We start from the raw sequence: 19,642 nt of genomic DNA on the forward strand, positions 1-19,642 counted from the left end.
CCATGCACAGGTTGTACAAAAATACATCTTGCTCAGAGTGCTGTTTTGTCATAGGCTGTTTGAATGTGTGGCAAAGCGCCATGAAGTAGCAATCGCCTCTTATCCGCCAAACACCTCTGAATAACAAAGCGGAGTAATCAAGTGTTTGTAACAGGATTAGCGGATCACATCAAAGCTCTCGCGTCAGGCGGAGGGTTGATAAAAATGTCTGGTGTTTTGCGAAGAGGCTTCTAAAATTAGAATAGCCACATGTTGGTGCATTTGTAATCTTAGAGGTGAATCACACACTCGTGCTGGATGCTCCACCGGGTGGCTCCAGGGCTGTTTTTGATTAGATGAATACTGTCTAGAAATAAGAACTTCAGCGAGGATGCTGCTGTTTCTTTGGGACAGAAAAGATATTGAGTTTGATGATGCTCATTAAGCTTGGCCTCAATATACTGAGGGGTTAGCTGTGGTGGTGGAAAAAATTATTATTTTCTTTATTAAATAACAGGAACATTTGAAAATGTGATACAATAAAAAGTGACACATTCAAAGTCTAAGTAAAAGAAGCACTACAACCAGACTAACAAACAAATCAAACAGTTGTGGTAGAAAGGGAACTGGCAGTGTGTTTTTTCTTAATGCGGAAAAGTGTTCCATCAATTTTGACAAGATCATCAACATCACTGGATGAAATGCAGCCAAAAACCCTAAAAAATTCGTGAAAAAGCAGCCAGTGTCCAAAGAAAAACTTTGAAAGACGTTAAGAGAACCTAGAAAACTATTACTCACGATCATTTTTTCCAAAAATAATGAAATATAAAATTAAAAATCTGGCTCCCAGAAAGCAAAGATATAAAGAAATGGGGGTAGCTCAAGATTTTTCCGTGGGCATGATAAATATTTGTCAGTATGAACGTGGTTGATATTAACATGGTAACAAATGGATCACAGCATGATAGTATTAGCAGTTAGCTTCCTCAGAGATGTCCTTTCATCACTGCAGACTTTTCGCGTCGGTCTCCTAAACACAGATTGCACCATGTCCTGGAAAAAAAAAAAGAAAAAAAAAAAGAAACAAGATTCTTGGACGAAGCGTAACACATGTCTAGGAAAGTGGGCCCTTCTCTTGCTAGCAAGGAAATCTCTAGAAGACAAAATGATGTGTGAAATTAGGTGAGGTGGCTTTGCTTTCAGCTAAACATCCCACTCATTTAGCCGTTTCTTTATTTCCTCCACACTGTCCTACTTCACTGTACATTATATGGAAGTTATTTAGCTCAGTGTTTGGTGAACCGTGTAACCTTGTTAATTTTGTACGGCTCTACAGCCTCGCAGCTTTTCCACAGAGCTTACTTCAAGTGAGTCACGTGAAGAAGACTTAAGAGCGCTGAAGCAAAAGACATGTTACAGCTCTACAGTTCTACGATGAGGAGATATAGCGGGGGTGTAGTCATCAGAGGCCAAAATAGGTCAGCCTGGAAGGGCTTGCTATCGTAAGTGAGCTGCCAAGATGTGTTATGAGATGGAGCCCATATTTGAAAAACATACGCCCATTCACATCAATTTTTTATTAGAGAATGCAAGAAAATGCAATTAAATATTAAGTGGACAAGGCTAAACAAGGGGGAAATGAAATTCAATATTTACCATGTTGTTTGATGAGAACTAATGAAGTTTGAGAAACAAGAATTGTGGAGTCGGATGAGATTCTGGGCAATGTGACAACTGGGGCTCTCAAAATAATCTTGAGCATCTTCCAGTGGCCCTATTCAGCTCTGGGGCCCCTCCATCAGTCGATTCCCCCTTTAATTAGCAGCCCTGCAAGTCTGGTTTTTAATCTGCCAAATCATCACAACTCTGATGTGGAAACGTTGCAGAAAAAGCGTTCTGCTCACAGTCCTTTTGGCCCTTGATGAATGAAAAATTCCCTCTCCGCAGATTCACTCACACATACCCCAGATGATGATTAATTACCACTGTTATTATCTCATGAGAAGACATTTTTCACAAGGATTGCAGACATGACTATTCACTTCAGTGAGAGAAATGCAGAATATAATATCTCATTTGTCATCATCGGGTGAATTCTCACACCAGACTGAAATTGCAACATTTTGATATTTGTTACTTAATGCTAATCAGTGACAGCTTAACCAGCAGACTGTCACTTATATAGGGAATGGTAGTTTGATTAAAAATCATCACCAGAAAATTAAAATGAAATACTGTGCCACTTTGATGACACAAAGTAAACACCGGAGATTTGATTCTTTCCAGGAACTGTATTTAATGTGATCTTTGACCTTAACATCAACGCTGCTGTTTTAAAGCTGCAACAAGCAGAAAGTTTGAAATCTTTAAGTCACAGAGACTGATGTTCAGATTTTTGATGAATTTGCTTTTTAGAGAACTCTATGATGTACAGGCATGGTTAAAAAAAAAAAAAAAAAAAAAAAAGAACTTACGCCCACTATGTCCAGATTTTACATATCTGGACATAATAAAAAAATATCTAGTTCTCACCAGGTGTTAATATCTCAATATTATAAACAACAACACATATTACAGAGTGTTGTTATTTAGTTAAAAAAAAGAAGCCAATTTTGCTTCGCTCTTGTTATTTCAATTCATTGAGATTTGCAGAAATTTGTTCATGCAAAACAAACACAGAACTGCACACATCTGTATTGCACTCATTTGATTTCGGCACCATTTTCTCTGCAATAAGTTCAAAAAGGCCAGTTTAGTTAGTACTTGTGGAAACCCCTCCTGCATGCCTATGTCCCTTTCAGTAGGGTAGTCACTCGCTAACTGTCTATTGTCCTCTGTATTATAATTAACTGAGGATTTGAATATTCTTCCTGGCTGGGGGCAAAATAATTAACATCATGGAAGAATAACTTGTGCATATCATCACAGATACAAGGCTTTCTCTGTAATATATCAATATAGAGTTATATATTTTAAAGAAACATTGATTTTTCTGTCTAAATTCAGTCATCTATCAGTTAAAATGTTAATAACTCAATTATTAAACTTAAACTTAAACTTTGTTTCACGATGATGCCTGGTATTACACTCCATTCAGTCAGTATCAGTTTGTAGTTTCAGGATTTTCTATGTTATATCTGTGAAATTCTATACATTAAAGGAAAATAACAGAGTTTTATCAAATATGAAAACGGTCTTTAGTTAGGGAGAGCCTTCATCACCCTTCTGAGTCTCAGAGAGATGCAGAAAATAGAGACTATTACTACCTGGAGGAGGGGGAAGAGAGGAGGAAAAGTGAGTCGAGAAATGGCCCTTGTGCTTATTTTATTTAGGCCCGCTTTCTCTCTTTTTCTTTCATTTCTATAAATAGACGCTTGGCAGCTGAGGGGGTAGTCCACGCAGAACAAATGCACCCCCTGGCTGTTTCACTTCATTCGCCACATAATGAGCCAGACGGAACACGCACAGATCGCCGCCGTCACTTCCACTCTCCCCGCGACCGAGGCAGGGGCCACACGTTGCCATGGAGATGTGGCCGTGGGGCACAGGGGCCCGGGCGATGTGACGCTAAGTCCCTCAGTCGAACTGACCTCTCCGCCTTGATCTGTGTCTCATCCGGTCTTCCTTCATATCGCCATCCCGTACTTTTGATGCTCCACCCTCCATCCTGTCCTTCTTTCTGTCTTTCATTCAGCACCATAAGGCACAAGGGAGATGAGTAGATGAATGTGGAGTCCAGTGTCCTACACTCGTCTTCTGTGCACCGTCCCTCTGATGTAATGGAGTCGGTGCGGGTATCCCTCACTCACCCATCTTCCCCTGCAAATATATTCCGGACCAGTGAACCACTGAATGCTCAGCTCCAATAGCTGCAGCTGCGGAAGGCTACACTATGGGAGCAAATACTGAAGTAAAAGAGCATTTATCATATATTTGGGAAAGCTTAGTGGTTCCTCTCTATCTGCACTCAGTACAAATTTATGGACTGTCAGGTTTTTATTTGAGGAGAGGATTTATTGGTGCACAGTGGTAAAGCTTTTATTGCATTATAGAAAAAATAACCAGCTCGTCCTCTCAATTTGATTATGTGCATCCCCACCTAATCAAGCCAAAGCATGTATGTCTGGATGATGGGATAAAGGTGATGGTGTTTGGCTAGATGCCACAAAAAGAAGAAAAGATTTCTAGTGCAGTGGAGGTGTGAGCTGTTCTACCATATTAGGATTTTTCCTTCTGGGACTACAACATTGTGAGTATATTTATATGGCAAACATATTCAAACATTTGAGCAAATTCTTTAAAAAAAAATGCAGCACATTTTGTACAGCAATCTACTGTTATTTGTAAGCATAGATGCGGAATAAAAATGCTGGTCGCCCTATGGTGTGATTTGTTCCCATTTCTTGAGCTGAATATATGAGAAATGCCAAAGATAACACTTTGCTGGGCATAAAATAGTATTTTGTTTTTTCCCAGACAGCTATTAGCTGAAAACTCGGCATATCTCAGCAGGGTCCAGGGAACTAAAAAGGTGGAGGACAAAGAAAAAGTGCCAGGCCTAAAAATTATCTACAGCAGATGAACTATGTCTTAAAGTCACGTCGTTAAGAAAAACAAAACAATCAAACAAAAAACTTACAAAGGACATAGTAGAGGTTGATTTCCCCCTTTGGTTGATCCATCTACTGTTCACCGAAGCCTCATCTGAATCCTGGACCTCAGAGGTCTCAGTGGATGGTGGTAGCTCTCAAGAAACCAACTGTGGAGAAAAAGCTGAGGTGTGCCAAATTACACAAGAACTTGACTGAAAATCTCAGACAGCAGGTCTTATGGAGTGATGAATCCAAATTCTAAATTTTTTGTTCAAGTCATCGTCATGCACGAAGGAGGTCAAAATTGATGGCATTATGAACACAGAACAATACAATCAGATTTTAATCCACCATGCAATACTATCTGAAATGAACTAACTGTCAACTGACCTAATTTTTTCGTGGGGAATGATCCCAAACAAACTGCCAACGCAGTAAAAGTATGCCTGGATAGAAAAAACTCATGGTAGAAGACGATCAGTCCTTGGTTGGACTCCCCAGAGCCTGGACCTCTAGATTATTGAAGCATGAGAGCTTTGAATTTACTTTAAGAATCCTGGAAAACTATTCCTGAAGACTGGTTAAATAAATTACATAAAAGCTTTCCTAAGAGAGTTCAGGCTGTGATACCAAAATCATACCACTTTCAGTCTTGTTACAATTGTACAAACTGTTTTTGCCTTATATACTGCATTCCCATGCATGTTCTGTGTTTCACTGCCCTTGCTTCTCATTTTAATTGCAAAATATTAAAAAAAGGAAAAAAGTGGTGGCACAAGACTTTTGCACAGTTCTGTATAAGAACAGCAGACCGTCATGTTGAGTCTCCTTTGCTGGGAGTATAAACGGCCTCTAAAATAAATGCAGCCTCTCTTGAGTTTACTGTGTCTTGACAAAATAATGAGCGATGATTGAATCATAATTTTTCTGTTTCAGGCTACAATGTGCATCTGAGCTTCAATGCCAAATTAAATTTGCTGTAAAGTTTTCCTGTTTGATGAGGCCATAAGACACAAGTAAAACCAAGATTTTGCCTTTAAACTGTATTTATTGTTCTCTAATTCTTCAGAATTAGTTGATAGATCATCTTCTGATGCATCATGGGTGGTGGTAGTGTGTGTCAGCTCATCTCAAGGATAGAAGGGGCTAACAGATGTGGTCACAGGTTTCTCAGGACATTACAAATGCTACAATCAAATGTCTACATGGTAGATAACACTAAAACTAATGTATAATGCCAGACAGCCATTTAGCTAAGCAGTGAAGACCAAATGACCCTTCAGCCTAGCCATATTTTGATTTAAGTCACACTCCATGCATCTTTTAAGTCTTCAGAGTGACTGCCATCCCTGAGATCCTGATGCAAGGTGACTCTCTACCTTTCTTGTTTCACAGGTTCACCGTTCATTACCGCCTGTTGTAAGTGGACGTCGCCTAGGGGGTGATGTTGATGTTAACTTTCCCGATGACCGCTCCCTCCTGTTTCTCTCACTGGCCGCTCCCACAGTGCCTTTGCCTGGGTGGGCAAAGTTGTTGCATCTCAATCCTACAAATTATCAGCAAGTGCCGAGTGCAGCACAGAGAGAGAGAGTGAAATTACGAATCAGAAGATGCAAGTGCAGCACTATTCTCTCCTGCTATGCTGTTTTATTCCCCACTGCTGCTGGTGCTCCTGCGTGGTGTGGCGTGCCGTTGTCAAGCTTCTTGTGGTAAAACAGTGAAGAGAGAAATTACCAAGGAGGAGCTGGAGAAAAGTTGCCTTATTCTGAGAATCAATGTCAGCAGTCAGTTTTCAGAGCTAAGACCATCAAGCCACCCTCCCCCTTGTAAGTGCTGCTCCTCTCAGTGGGTAGCACAAGCAGGCCTGGTGTGTTGATTACAAGTATAATCCATTAATCATCACTAAATGCATGGAGGACTTTGATGAGAGAGGCAAGAGCAGGCATTGAATTCCAATCATGTGATGCATGCTGGGTGCAGGTACACTTAAGCACCACCAGTATGTCCAGTGTATTCTCGGCCTCCACCCTTTTTCCTGCAGATAAGAAAACTATATTAAAAATCCAACTGTAGTCTCCATACTAATTACAGCATTGCATGTAGAGGAGTGGAGGATGGGGGAGTGCTAGTGGTTTGGACTACCTGGACAGATTGGCTCATCATAGCACCCCTGCCCCTCTTTACCTCCGCACTCCTCACACACAGACGCACGCACACAAAAAAAAACAGTCTGTCCATTTGGGGAGTGATTGTTTTTGAATCTCAGACTTGAATTCAACAAGCATGGAAATCTGAACAGGCTAATGAGATTCTGTACCGCAGTGCCGGACTATGTAATTAAAATCGGATCCAATTGATTTTTCCTGCTTTGCATACAGGCTCCGTCCCAACAGAGAGGGACTCGGCATGCTGCAGTAAGAGTCTATCCTTGTTGTTTCTAGACAGGGGAATAATTATTCATTATTGATTAACTGCTAATTATTTTAAAAGACTTAAATACCGGAATTAATTTTACATACAGTTTGGTTTGCTCTGGGAGTTTAAGGATTTTTCCCCCTCCCTCACAGTGCCTCAGGCCTGTATGATGCTATAATTAGAGGTGGTGGCGGTGTCAACATCCTCCTGCTTTGCTCCCGTCTCTGGGGCTTCGTCTGTCTCGTCAGCAGGGTGATTGTGCTGCATCAAGGACTGTGTGCCCAGCGAAGCTCTTATTGACTAGTAATGCATATAACTGGAGATGGAGATCATCAGGTTGTGCAATGCAACTGAACAATGGGCACAACAACACAGAAGAGCTGATGAGAGATCATTGAGAATGTGTTCAGCAGGACCACCAAGTGATCCCTTGTCGATGGTAACCATATTCAAATAACTTGAATTGAGTTTCCTTTTATGAAAGAATTATATGAATTAGTACTCATTTTTGATGTTATATGTTTTAATTTTTCTAATTCCTTGGTGATTTGATACATTTATAAACACATGCATCCAATATAAGTACAAACATGGTATAAAAGCTTTTTTTTGCCCTGTTAAATTACACCTTTTGTGCCCTGACACATTCAGTATGTTTTCATGTACTCCATCTGATTTTCTCAGGATCATTAACAGAATATATCCTATTACTAATGTTACACCTCTAAAGGCAGCCTTTATCCCTAATGCTGATACTAATTAGGGTGGGAAATGGAAATGGAATAGTAATTATATTATACTATTTTCTACTCTTACTGAGCACTCAAAGTGCTTTCTGCTTAGTGAATGAGCTGCTCTGCCTCCTGAGCCACAGCCACCTGGATATAATTTGTATGTTGACAACTTGCAAGTGTTCTTGTTGTGTGATTGATTGTACCGCTGCCTGATGACAATATAATGCATCAAATGTGGGTTTAACTTGCAGGAACGACAGATTGTGGCGCCATCAATTTATTGCTTATTTTTCAGGGACTTCTGTATTATAAACGTCCAACAAAGACTCTTATGAAAAAGCTTCTGTCGCCTGACATGAAACATAAATAACAACAAGCACCAAGTCGTCACTGAACATGCAGTTCATCCAATGGCCACTTGAGGCTTGTTTTTTTTATAGATACCCATGCTAAAAACGCCCACGAGAATTAAGAAGACAGCAGACAGCTTCAAAAAAGTATTGTATTTTAGATCTCACACGTTTTATTTGTGTTAATGAATATTTGCCACTTTGAACACAGGTGTCTGTAGGCAACAGATGGGTGCTAAACTGAGTCACTGAATTGGACCTCTTGACAGAGATGAAGGTGTTGGTTACTTTTGGAGCAAATTTTAATGTCATTATTTCACAAATCATAATTAACTGTACTAAGGGAGCTCGAGGAGGTGGTCAGGAAGGAGGTCTTGACGTCTCTGTGTAAACTGCTGCCTCCACGACCCGGACTTAGATAGTTGGTAGAAGATGGATTGATGTCCACCTCTGAGTGACTGCAAAACAACAGAATGAAGGTTTTGAAGTGGCCTGGTCAAAGTCTGGAATATATCATACTGAGATGCTTTGGAATGACCTTAAAAAGCCTGTAATACTAGAAAGGCCCTCCAGTGTGGCTGATTTAAAACAATTATGGAATAATTGTTATTTAATAGTAATAATAATAATGATAATAATAATAATAGTGGGCCAAAATTCCTCCACAGCAGTATGAAAGAGTCTGTGTCAGTTATGGAAAACACTTGATTGCCGTTCTTGCTGCCATGGCTCTAACGAATGGTTCTAACTGCCTGCGTAAGGACACCTGTCACTCAACACAGACATCTAACTGACTCAGTCCTTCTGGTGGAAGAGTTATAAAACGAATTCCCCTCACCCCACAACTTTTCTGAATGGCGTAGAGGTAGCCATTTTTAACATGATAATCCAGGAGGATTGACTCCCTTTTGCAGGCAGCCTCTAGTGGCACCTAGGGGAACTGCCATTTTTGTCACTTGCATTCAGCTGTAGCTTCTACTAACCAAGCTGGGAAGCATTGGCTGATAACTTCGTCTTTGAGATCAGCCATCATGACATAACAAAGTAAGTTAAGAGTCCGTGTTTGTGTGAGTAAAACACGTGTGCTGATGTGTTGGGCCTTTAATGTTTGCTGGTATTTTAAGTTGGCTCTTTAAGTGCATGCCTACAGCCATTGTAGGTTATATAATAATGCTCATAAGATGGAAAGAAATTGTTAAGATTAGTCCATCATATCATATACACGTATCCAGTGTATCCGCGCGTTATTTCTATTGTATCTGTGGGATGTGGCCAGCCAGAGTAATTTTCATCTCGCTTCTGTGGCATATTGTATTTGCTAGAGTTAACAAATGGTCTAAAGAACTACAAAATAAAAAGAAAAACAAACAGGAAAAAACAGCAATCAGTTTTTGTGTCAAAACCTTCGTGATCTCCTACCTCTCGATTATCCCCTTCCTCTCATTCTTAGCAGCAGCGGACTGTGGGTCTGGAAGAGATTCACGGTTTGTGTTGCAGGTTTCTTCTCTCAGCTGATGGTGACGTAGTTGCGCGCCTAACCGAGTCTGTCTGTGTGACTTTTAGAAATGGGGGGCGGAGGGCTGTAGGGCGCAACCATTTCACACCATCGTCGCGTGAGAGTGGTTCTAATATTGATAACTATACAATTTTTTTTTTAAATATTACTCACGCGAGGACGGCACACTCATCTCCAGCTTTTACTGCAAGCTGCAGAAACTGACTTTGAGGGGAGCGCACAGGAGACACACCGCGGTCATTCCGATGGTGCGCCAAGTCCAGCAGAGAGCCCTGGCAACTCAGAGAAAGCTGAGCTTTCCATGAACACACGATGTCACATCTGTAGCGAAGACAGCAGGCGGGGAGCTCTACGCCAGTGTCTCTAACAGCCACATCACAGATTTCTTGCGCTATCGCAGCCGAGAGAGGAGGAGGAGGAGAGCGCTGATTCACGGCTTGCAGGAGGAGGGAGAGCCGTGCGGACAGGCTAAGAGGATCCATCTCCACCAAGGCTGCAATCTTAAAATACTGACCACCCCCCTCCTCCTCCTCCTCCCTTGTCACTGACAGCTTTGCGACCCGGTCAATCCGTCAGACGGGGAGGATCTGGGCAGGAGGGCGCCAAGGCAGGAGAAGACCAAAGGCGATCACCTCTGGCCAGTTTGATCCAATCGCCAATCTCGAGCAGGCTGGAGACCGAGACAGCGGCATCACTGGGGGATTTTGGTCCGAGGAGCACGTTAGACTAAAGAGATCCAAACAGCGAGGTTATTTTGAGACTGTTGGCAGGCTGATCTGCGCGGTAAAACAATAATAAAGGGGGCGGACAGGAGCTATTTCGCAGTCGCTAAACTCCCCGGAATACAAATCCAGGTAGGTTACAATGAATAAGGCATGATTCAAACTCGCAGGTATGTCTATAGAACCTAGTCTTCGTGACATGGAGGGCAACTTGGTATGGCACAAAGACAGATTTTTAAATATAATATGCTGCTGAACACGAATCACATTACATGCGTTTTAAGATGCAAAAACAGGCGATAGCTGGATGCGGTCTGTCACTCCGGAGCGCTTCATTCTGCCCAGGCTTTAACCTGTCTGTGCGCTCACACTGCTCCTCGTGATTGTGCAGATATGATCCATTGCAACGGACTGAAATGGATTCGTGATACACTCTAATGGGTGTGCCATTAAAATAATTGGCGTCTGGCAACGCAACTGAAGGATACCGGTTGTTACAGCTTGCCGAGCTCATCATTGCTGGTGATTGGCTGAACACCTGGACTTCCAGTTTCACGTATGTGCTTTTATGTTTACGTTTATATCCCGGATTCTCCTGTACGCTGTGTCTCAAGTGGGAGTTAATATCTGAAGACGAGTGTCTCCTAGACATGTGCAGCCCAGGCCTGCATGCATACTATAAGTTAAACTGCGGGCCTATAGTCTCTCCAGCAGGGATTCCCCCCTCAGGTAGTACTGACACTGGTACGGAGAGCGAAACGGCCTTCTGATGATTAATCAGCAACAGCTGAGGCTCCCTGTCTGCTGAGTCCATGTTTCACGGATCTCAGATAGCCTCCTTAAACAAGACCCCTCTTCCCAAAATAGAGAAAGAGCAACTGTCTCGTCCATAATGCTATCTGCATCTGTCAGGACATATAGAAGGGGGTGCACAGTGATTACTATATGATGCACATGATAAGAAAATGTGCATTTCTCTGTTAAACCCCGCATGGTATACTTGGATACTTTTTAAAAACTGTTTTATAATCCACAAATTGTTTACTAAAAAACGGATTTGACATCTAAGAAAAAGCTCAAAATAAAACTAACAAATATATTCCGTTCAATTTAAGGAAAACAACAAATTGACATTTTTAGAAGCTTTAACAAGAAGAACAAAAAACACTGAAATGATGATTTTGTGCAACACTGGCCTGTGTGCTGATTAACTGGAGGCTCCCCATTGATAATAAATATCTGTAACACTTTCAGTTCATGTTTTAGGCAACTTTTGCTAAAGGTTGTTGCTAAAAGTTGACAGGACTGCCTAATCTTAGCAAAATGAAATCAGCCTAATCAGTTTTAGGCTATGCTGTTGTTGTCCTTTGATAGTAGTCTCTGTTTGGTTTTCAGGCCTGTAGGTTTCAGCTTAAAATCTCTTCAAAATGAAGCCAACAATCTGTTTGCATTTAATCTGAAGTAGCAACAATAGTATGACTCGATATTTGTTGTTAATTATCTAGATCAGTGTCTCGTCTATTAAATGTGTTTGGCATATGTAGATCAGACGTTTGGATTTTTCACCATCCCCATCAAGTTAAATTATACACATACACAAAGAACTCTGCATATTCAGAATATCACTTGAACTTCATTTTCTTGAAGTAAAAAGTGTTTCAAAGTTGTGTGAATGGAGTTGAAATGTTTTCACTCTTAACTGTTTGTGATTGAAGAGGTCACTGTTGGATTTAATTGGAAAACATCAAATCTGATCTTTAGCCTTAATTTAGAAATGTCACTTGTGATGTGGTTCCTATGCTAATGTCCAGCATATGTTAATAACTTGGTCTTATCTGTTCATTTTTAGCACATTTTCGGGAGCTGCTGAACGGCCTCGATTAAATGCCCCTGCATTCACAATGCAAAATACAATCCTTAAAACAGTAATTAGTATGCAAATTGTTCTGTGTAGCTCCTAATTTAGGGGTCACGGTTCTAATGGTGATGCACGTAGAGTAATGGGATGGTTAAATCTCCACTGCCTAACAGCCCCCGAATGCAATTTGTGTGAAGATAGAAAATCAATATTTCAAAAACAAAATCCTCGTGGGGTCATACACCTGAACAGTCTCTCTGAGTGCTTAATGTAATTACTGTAATGAACTTTACTTTATTCCTTAAGATTATGTACTTTTGTGTCTTCGGTTAGTCAGTCAGCGAGTCAATCAATCAGCTCCTCACTTTTAGGGCTGCAAATGCGAGGAAGGAATTTTTACATGCATAAGGAATGACTGTGCCCTTAAAATGGCTAAATCTACAGCTTAGAAAAGTACAAGTGTTTATTATTTGTCTTTTGGGAGGCATGAAAATGAGCACGACTATGGTTTACAGCTAAAATATTTTTTCCGAGCATGATTTTATTCAGCTTGTGAAATTTATAAGTCTAATGGGATAAGACAGGAGGCAGTTACCAAGCAATTGACTCTGTGTCCAGTGTCACTGTATGGCATTATATCTTTAAAACCTCTCTGTCAGCCTGGTAGTTTGCTCTTGGATTCGTGGGTATTTGGCTTGTTTGCCATTTTGTTTTACCTCTGTTTATCCAAGGCAGAATGACTGAACACATTTGAGTGTTTTTCATCACTCCCCTTCCACACACATTACACTTGGAGGCACAAGAGTGCCGCTGCCTCAATTAAAGCTGCAGGAAATGACAGCAAAGTGTTAAAATCATAGGGGATCACAGCTCATTGGAAGCAGCTAGAATCAATAATTTTATATTAACTGCAATGAAGGAAAGGCGTCATTTGTAGCGATAAATCAACAGCAAATTATCAGTTAACTCTGCAGGGCCCGTCTGTTTTTGCTTTGGTCCATCCATCTGTCTTCTTCTGCTTATCCAATTCAAGGTCATAGTGGGGCTGGAGACTCACACCAGCTGTCACAAGCTGAGAGGTCGGGTACACCCTGGACAGGTCGCCAATTTGTCGTGGGGCCAACAACCATTCACACTCATGACCACGGCCAATTTAGAATCACCAGTTAACCTCTGGCCTTGCAAAGAAGCCAGAGTACCCAGTGAGACCCCAGACAGGCCTGGCCAGAACATTCAAACTCCACACAGAAAGGCAAGGACCTTCTTGCTGTGAGGCGACAGTGCTAATCATCACACCAGCGTTTTACCCCTTTTTTGTTGGTCGTGATCTGGTTTTATCATTTTGAAAGTGGTGAAAATTACCCCATAAGAGCGGTGTAATCTGCACAGCTCTTGCAGTGTAATTTTCAGCTGATTGGAGCGAAAAAGCTCCGAGAACCAGCTGCGCTCTACCTGTTCAGCACAACACTGGAGATAAACAGCGATGATATATAATGCAGCATTTAGCAGATAATATATTTCCCACAGGAGTTATTACAGTAATAAGATGGACAGGCAATGTACTTTTTAAATTCATGACCTGATTTTGAGTTGACACAATAGAAGATGATACACAGTAAAAACAGTGTGCGGATTTCAAATTATTTAAAGTCTGTTAACTGAAAATAATACAAAGACGGAGTATCAAATGCTGAAACTCTATCGTTATTTCTTTTTAAAAAATATGTGCTTAGGGCAAATTTGAGCAAGCAGCACATTTAAAAAATAGATTGCAGAAGTGCAACAAAAGACTGTCACACCTGGTGGAACCTTTCACAACAAAGCAGGTTAATAGGTAACAAGACAAGGTATAAATCAGAATCAGAATACTTTATTAATCCCTGGGGGGAATTATTTTTTGTTACAGTGCTCCATTATAAACCAACATTAAGACAAGACAGACAATACGCTAACAAGAATAGTACAATATATACATATATATACATACATAAGTCACTCATAAATAAATAGCTGGAAAAGAAACGTGTATTTGTAGCAGTAACCAGTGTGTTAAGTGGATGCGTTGTACAGGGAGATGGCCACAGGCAGGAAAGATTTCCTGTGTCGTTCAGTGGTGCTTTTCGGTAATCTCAGTCTCTCACTGAACGTGCTCCTGTGACTGACCAGCATGTCATGGAGTGGGTGGGAGGTGTTATCCAACATTGTCTTTATCTTGGACAGCATCCGCCTCTCCGACACCACCTTGAGGGAGTCCAGCTCCATCCCCACAACATTACTGGCCTTACGGATTAGTTTATTAAGTCTGTTGGCATCTGCGACCCTCAGCCTGCTCCCCCAGCATGCAACAGCATAGAGGATCGCACTGGCCACAACAGACTCATAGAAAATCCTGAGCATTTTCTGGCAGATGTTGAAGGACCTCAGTCGCCTCAAAAAATAGAGACGACTCTGGCCCTTCCTGTAAAGTGCTGTGGTGTTTTTAGCCCAGTCCAGTTTATTGTCAATGTGTACTCCAAGGTATTTATAGTCCTCCACAATGTCAACACTGACCCCCTGGATTGAAACAGGGGTCAAGTGTTTCCTGGTCTTCCTGAAGTCCACGATCAGTTCCTTGGTCTTTGCCACGTTGAGCTGCAGATGATTCTGCTCACACCACGTGACAAAGGAGTCGACCACAGCCCGGTACTCTGTCTCATCATCCCTGCTGATGCATCCAACCACCGCAGAGTCATCAGAAAACTTCTGAAGATGGCAGGTCTCTGTGCAGTGGCTGAAGTCTGTGGTGTAGAGGGTGAAGAGGAAGGGGGAGAGGACAGTCCCCTGTGGTGCCCCTGTGTTGCTGATCACCTTGTCAGACACACAATGTGGGAGACGTACATATTGTGGTCTTCCTGTCAGGTAATCAACAATCCAGGACACCAGAGAAGCATCCACCTGCATCGCTGCTAACTTATCACCCAGGAGGGTCGGCCTGATGGTATTGAAAGCACTAGAAAAGTCAAAAAACATGACCCTCACAGTGCTCGCCGGCTGGTCCAGATGGGTGTAGACACGATTGAGCAGGTAGATGATGGCGTCCTCAGTTCCAAGACGAGGCTGATAAGCGAACTGAAGGGGATCTAGATGTGGTCTTACTATGGGTCGCAGCTGGTCCAGGATGAGCCTTTCCAGGGTCTTCATGATGTGGGAGGTCAGTGCCACGGGCCTGTAATCCTTGGGGCCACTGGGACGTGGCGTCTTTGGTACAGGTACGAGGCATGATGTCTTCCACATCACTGGGACCCTCTGCAGACTCAGACTCAGCATAAACAGTTTATGAAAGACTCCACACAGCTGGGGGGCACAGGTCTTGAGGACGAGGGGACTCACTCCGTCTGGTCCAGCAGACTTGCCTGAGTGAAGTCTCCTCATTTGCATCTCAACCTGGTATTGAGTGAAGGTGATGGGTGGGGGAGGGGTGTCAGGAATCTCAATAAAAAGCATCCCAGAGAGCCTGAGCGTTTAAGAGGTAAAGATGAGTGGGCTTCATCTCTCTGTGAAAGACTGCATAGCCAAATGGAAAGGACTTTTCGTGGATTTAATCTCAGAAAGTATATAAAATCATTAAAAAAAAACAGGAAATCTGGTGACATCTAAAAGGCTAAAAACTGTTTTGGGAATCTGAAACAAGTTGTCTTTCTAAGGTTTGAATTTACATTTGCAAAGGGGTCTAATAGCAGGGCAGGGTATAGCAGCAGCCAGGCTTTGTGGTATTTGACAAAGAATGACAGTTTAACAAGTACAGAATCATTTAATTTAACAAAACTCACAGAATCCTTAAAAATTTCTATTGCAAAACAAAGTGGACTTGATTTTTGGGATTTCAGATGGCGCGTCTTTAAAAACAGCCAACGTTCTGTTGTGGAAATCACCAAAAAGCAGCGCCAATGAACACAGTTCATCACTGCATCACAAATACAAGTTAAAACTCTTTCACTGAAAGAGAAAAACATGCATAGACATTTTCCAGAAATGCTTCCGCTGTGTCTCATTTACAGTGTTGGGTAAGTTACTTTAAAATAGTAACTTAGTTACATTACTAGTTACTTCTCTCAAAAGTAACTCAGTTACTTCAAGTTACTCGTTACTTTCAAAGTAACTAGTTACTAGGGAAAGTAACTTTGGTTTTACTCAGAATTCTCTTGTTAATGTGTTGCTTCCATAACTGGATACCCAGCAAGATTGCCAGTCTTCTAGCTTGCTTACTTGCCACAAGTGCACTGTGCCACCTACCAATAGAAAGGAAAAGATAATGTGCATATTTCCACGAGAGAAATCCCACGCCTGGACCGTCATTGACTGCTGCCATGATTCTAGCCTACGTCACAGTGTCATGTGCGCCTTTTACATCCAACACAAAAACTGCAGTTGTGGTGCTTTCGATTGTACTCAGAATTCGGAAATTCTGCCTTCTGAATAGGAAGATGTAGGTAACACCAGACTGCAGATGAGCTGCATACAGGGCTGGACTGGGACAAAAAAATCGTCCCGGGCATTTTGACTAGAGACCGGCCGCCATTATAGGAAAAATCATAAAGCCTTTGAATTTAAATAAACACTGTTGTGACAGTGATGTACACTGTTCTGATGGTATATATGCATCAATCTATCAATCGTTTGTTGTAAGATTCAGATAATTATTTTTTAAAAGCTAGACATTTTAAATGAGAATAAGAAAGAAAAGTATTTATTTGTGCCCCCCTTTCCCTGTTAATGCCCTACCTGGCCCCCTGGCAACACTTTGCTAGATCCACCCCTGCACAGTTACCAGCTGTCAGCTACATAGAAAAGGATCCTGGTGTTATTTGTCTCTCAGAAACAGTTCATAACTTCCCTTCAACTCATTCATGTCACCTAAAAGGTAAACCTGTTTCTCCATCACAGCTCTGATGATTCAGTAAGGACATCTCCTGGTTTCATCTTCATGTTTCGCTCTCACCAGATAACCAAACCATATCATGACCAGCAGCTTTTTTACAGCTGTGGCTCCAGCAAACATCAGCTGATACTAGAAATTAATATTAAATAAATTCTAACAACAGCTGATCAAGCTTAAACGTGCTGCTGTTGTTTAGCGCGACATCCGCTGGTTTCCTCTTTCGGCGCAAAGTGATCGATAAACAAACAAGAGAGCCGATCAGCTGATCATTGATCAGTTTTCATGATTGAAGTAGAAACGGGAGAGGGAGGGGGAGAGAATGAAAGAAGAAGACGCAGCTGTGCAGCGTAAAGACACAGAATAACTCCAGCTTTGTGCCTTTTTCATTGTAGCTGAATTACGGGACAAACTGTTCCTTTTCACCTCAATAAGAAACGCGTAATATTTTCTCTGAATACCAGACGGGACGGTTGGCAACTCTAATAACTTATGAACAAAATAAAGTTCAACATCATTAACTTCATAGCACCCACCCAGCTGTATAGAAACTCCGTCATGCTAGCTAGCACGCAGTACGGAAAAAGTCAGAATAACGAAAATAAACTCCACCTAAACTTGGTTTATATCTGACCCAGATAGACTGCAGGTCATAACTTCTTACCTGAAGTTCAGTTCACACTTGGACCGGCGGCCGCCTCGGGTCTCTTTTCCTTCTGCGTCCCTTTTCCTTCATCCACCTGCTGGCCTCCACCATTTGCTAATGTTACTGAATCTGTGGAAGCTCCGCGATAGCCACCACACGAAGTAACGAGTAACGACCCTATCTAAATCCCAGTAACGACTAACGCCTTCCTGATTTTGCCATAATAACTAGTTACCGTGCTCGTTACCACAATAATAACGTAGTTACTGTAACGCGTTACTTAATAACGCGTTAGTCCCAACACTGCTCATTTATGGTGGCAAAGGTTAAATATGGTCTGATCAGAGAGATTTTGAATTTGACATCTTTATCAGGGGAAGCTTCGACTATTTTAGCAGCGCAAAAGCACACCGTGCATGCATTACAACAGCATGGCCCCACTGTAAGAGGCCAGGTGTGAAACTCACCTGGCCTGTCTGTGCCTGTTCCTAAAGCATACACAGTGTTATTAAAAGTAGAGGTAATGCGACATAATGAATATGCCCCTTAAAACTTTTTAATTTTTTTTTTTGGTATAACTGTTCATTCAGATCAGCTTTTATTTCTTTTTGGAAACAGCAGTGTGAATTAATTATTGCCATTCCCAACATGTATCATGCAGAGAGGCTGACCCTGTAATCTTAAATCCTGTGTGCCTCATTGCAGTTTTTACCCCTCCACCTCAGCTTGTCACCATGCAATAAAAAGACAAGGAGAAGCTAGCAGCTCAGCAGTACTGCTCTTGATTTTAAAACAGGAAGAAGCATCTCCTTAAGCCTTTCTCAGTGGCTTCAGCAGCTCTTTAATACCTGCTTGTCAGTTTGACCATTTTCACATTTTTAAATTAAATGGTTAGTACATGTTATTAGAGATTTATAGCACTAACAAGGGGAATGCACACATATTTTATTTAATTCCCCCCCCAAGTTTACTCTCATCAGTGTCCAGGTCCAAACAAAGGCAAAAACCTGAGTTTTTAAATTCAAATTTTCTCTCGCTAAGTTATAACTTTGTCACTCAATTATTCTCCTGTTGGTTTTGTTTGTGCTCGGCGCTGTTGGTTCTCACAGGGATTGCATAGCTGGCTCCAATCCATGTAAATGGCTCTGCTGATTCAGTTAAATTTAAGTTCCTTGTCTCCAGCTTCTGCTGCCGTTTGCTGTCATCCCATTTTCTATCCTCCAGATCAGTGTGCTGTGCTGCAATCAACGTCTTTTTTTTTAACATTAACATCAGAGGATTGTTATATCGAGCTGAGATCGCCTCTGTATCACCTCTAAAAAGACTCATCTCTGTGGATGTTATTGAGGTTATGATCTCTCAAAAAGACATTATAGTATTGCAAGTGATGCAATTATTTATACCTGTGAACCATTAAATTAGAGATATTAAGGATAATTTATTCCAGAATAGATGAATTGATCTTATCAACGCTTGCACACAAGACCTTGACAGAGATTTTCCCGGTTTCTTGCAGATTTCACAGAAGGTGTGGGTTATCATTGTCCTATCCAATATTTGGCTTTTGAATTGGTGTACTTTTTAAAATATGCCACCAACTGTTTGCTATGCACACCTCCAATAAAAGTTTTTTCAGTTTTCCAAATTAGCCAGCGGTCCACCTGGATGATATTATATCCAAAAACATCACCTGGGAGTTCAAGTAGTTGGTGTTATTGTAAGAGCCTTTCAGATTGAATGAGCTAAATCAAATAAGAAAGGTGCATTACATTGCATAAAATATGTCCTTTAATGGATCTCTTTTTTTTTCCGAGAGTGCTTTAAAGTGCCATGGGTTTGTATTGTACACCTTTTAGTGCAGGGTGGCCCCAGAGGTAATCAACCCTTTAAGCAGGAATCAGAACCTAAGAATGCA

The 19,642-nt window shown here is 41.4% G+C and overlaps 1 protein-coding gene and 1 long non-coding RNA gene across 3 annotated transcripts in view; one reads left to right on the forward strand and one right to left on the reverse strand.

Moving 5' to 3' along the window:
• Nucleotides 1–324: 324 nt before the first annotated feature.
• LOC146365661 (uncharacterized) lies at nucleotides 325–9,593 on the reverse strand. The gene is made up of 3 exons (XR_014798589.1): nucleotides 9,490–9,593; nucleotides 4,619–6,606; nucleotides 325–3,798 (listed from the first exon to the last, which is right to left on the reverse strand). It is a non-coding gene; the product is annotated as an uncharacterized LOC146365661 (long non-coding RNA).
• Nucleotides 9,594–10,324: 731 nt separating this feature from the next.
• slc8a3 (solute carrier family 8 member 3) overlaps nucleotides 10,325–19,642 on the forward strand; it is a 138,769-nt gene continuing 129,451 nt past the window's right edge. For both annotated transcript variants that reach the window (XM_084914552.1, XM_084914553.1), the window contains exon 1: nucleotides 10,325–10,440. The gene's annotated coding sequence lies outside the window, so the exon portion shown is untranslated. The remainder of the gene's footprint in view (nucleotides 10,441–19,642) is intronic.

This window comes from Perissodus microlepis, chromosome 19 (genome assembly GCF_051167445.1).
Source record: "Perissodus microlepis isolate ML-2025 ecotype Zambia chromosome 19, ASM5116744v1, whole genome shotgun sequence".
Taxonomy (NCBI): domain Eukaryota; kingdom Metazoa; phylum Chordata; class Actinopteri; order Cichliformes; family Cichlidae; genus Perissodus; species Perissodus microlepis.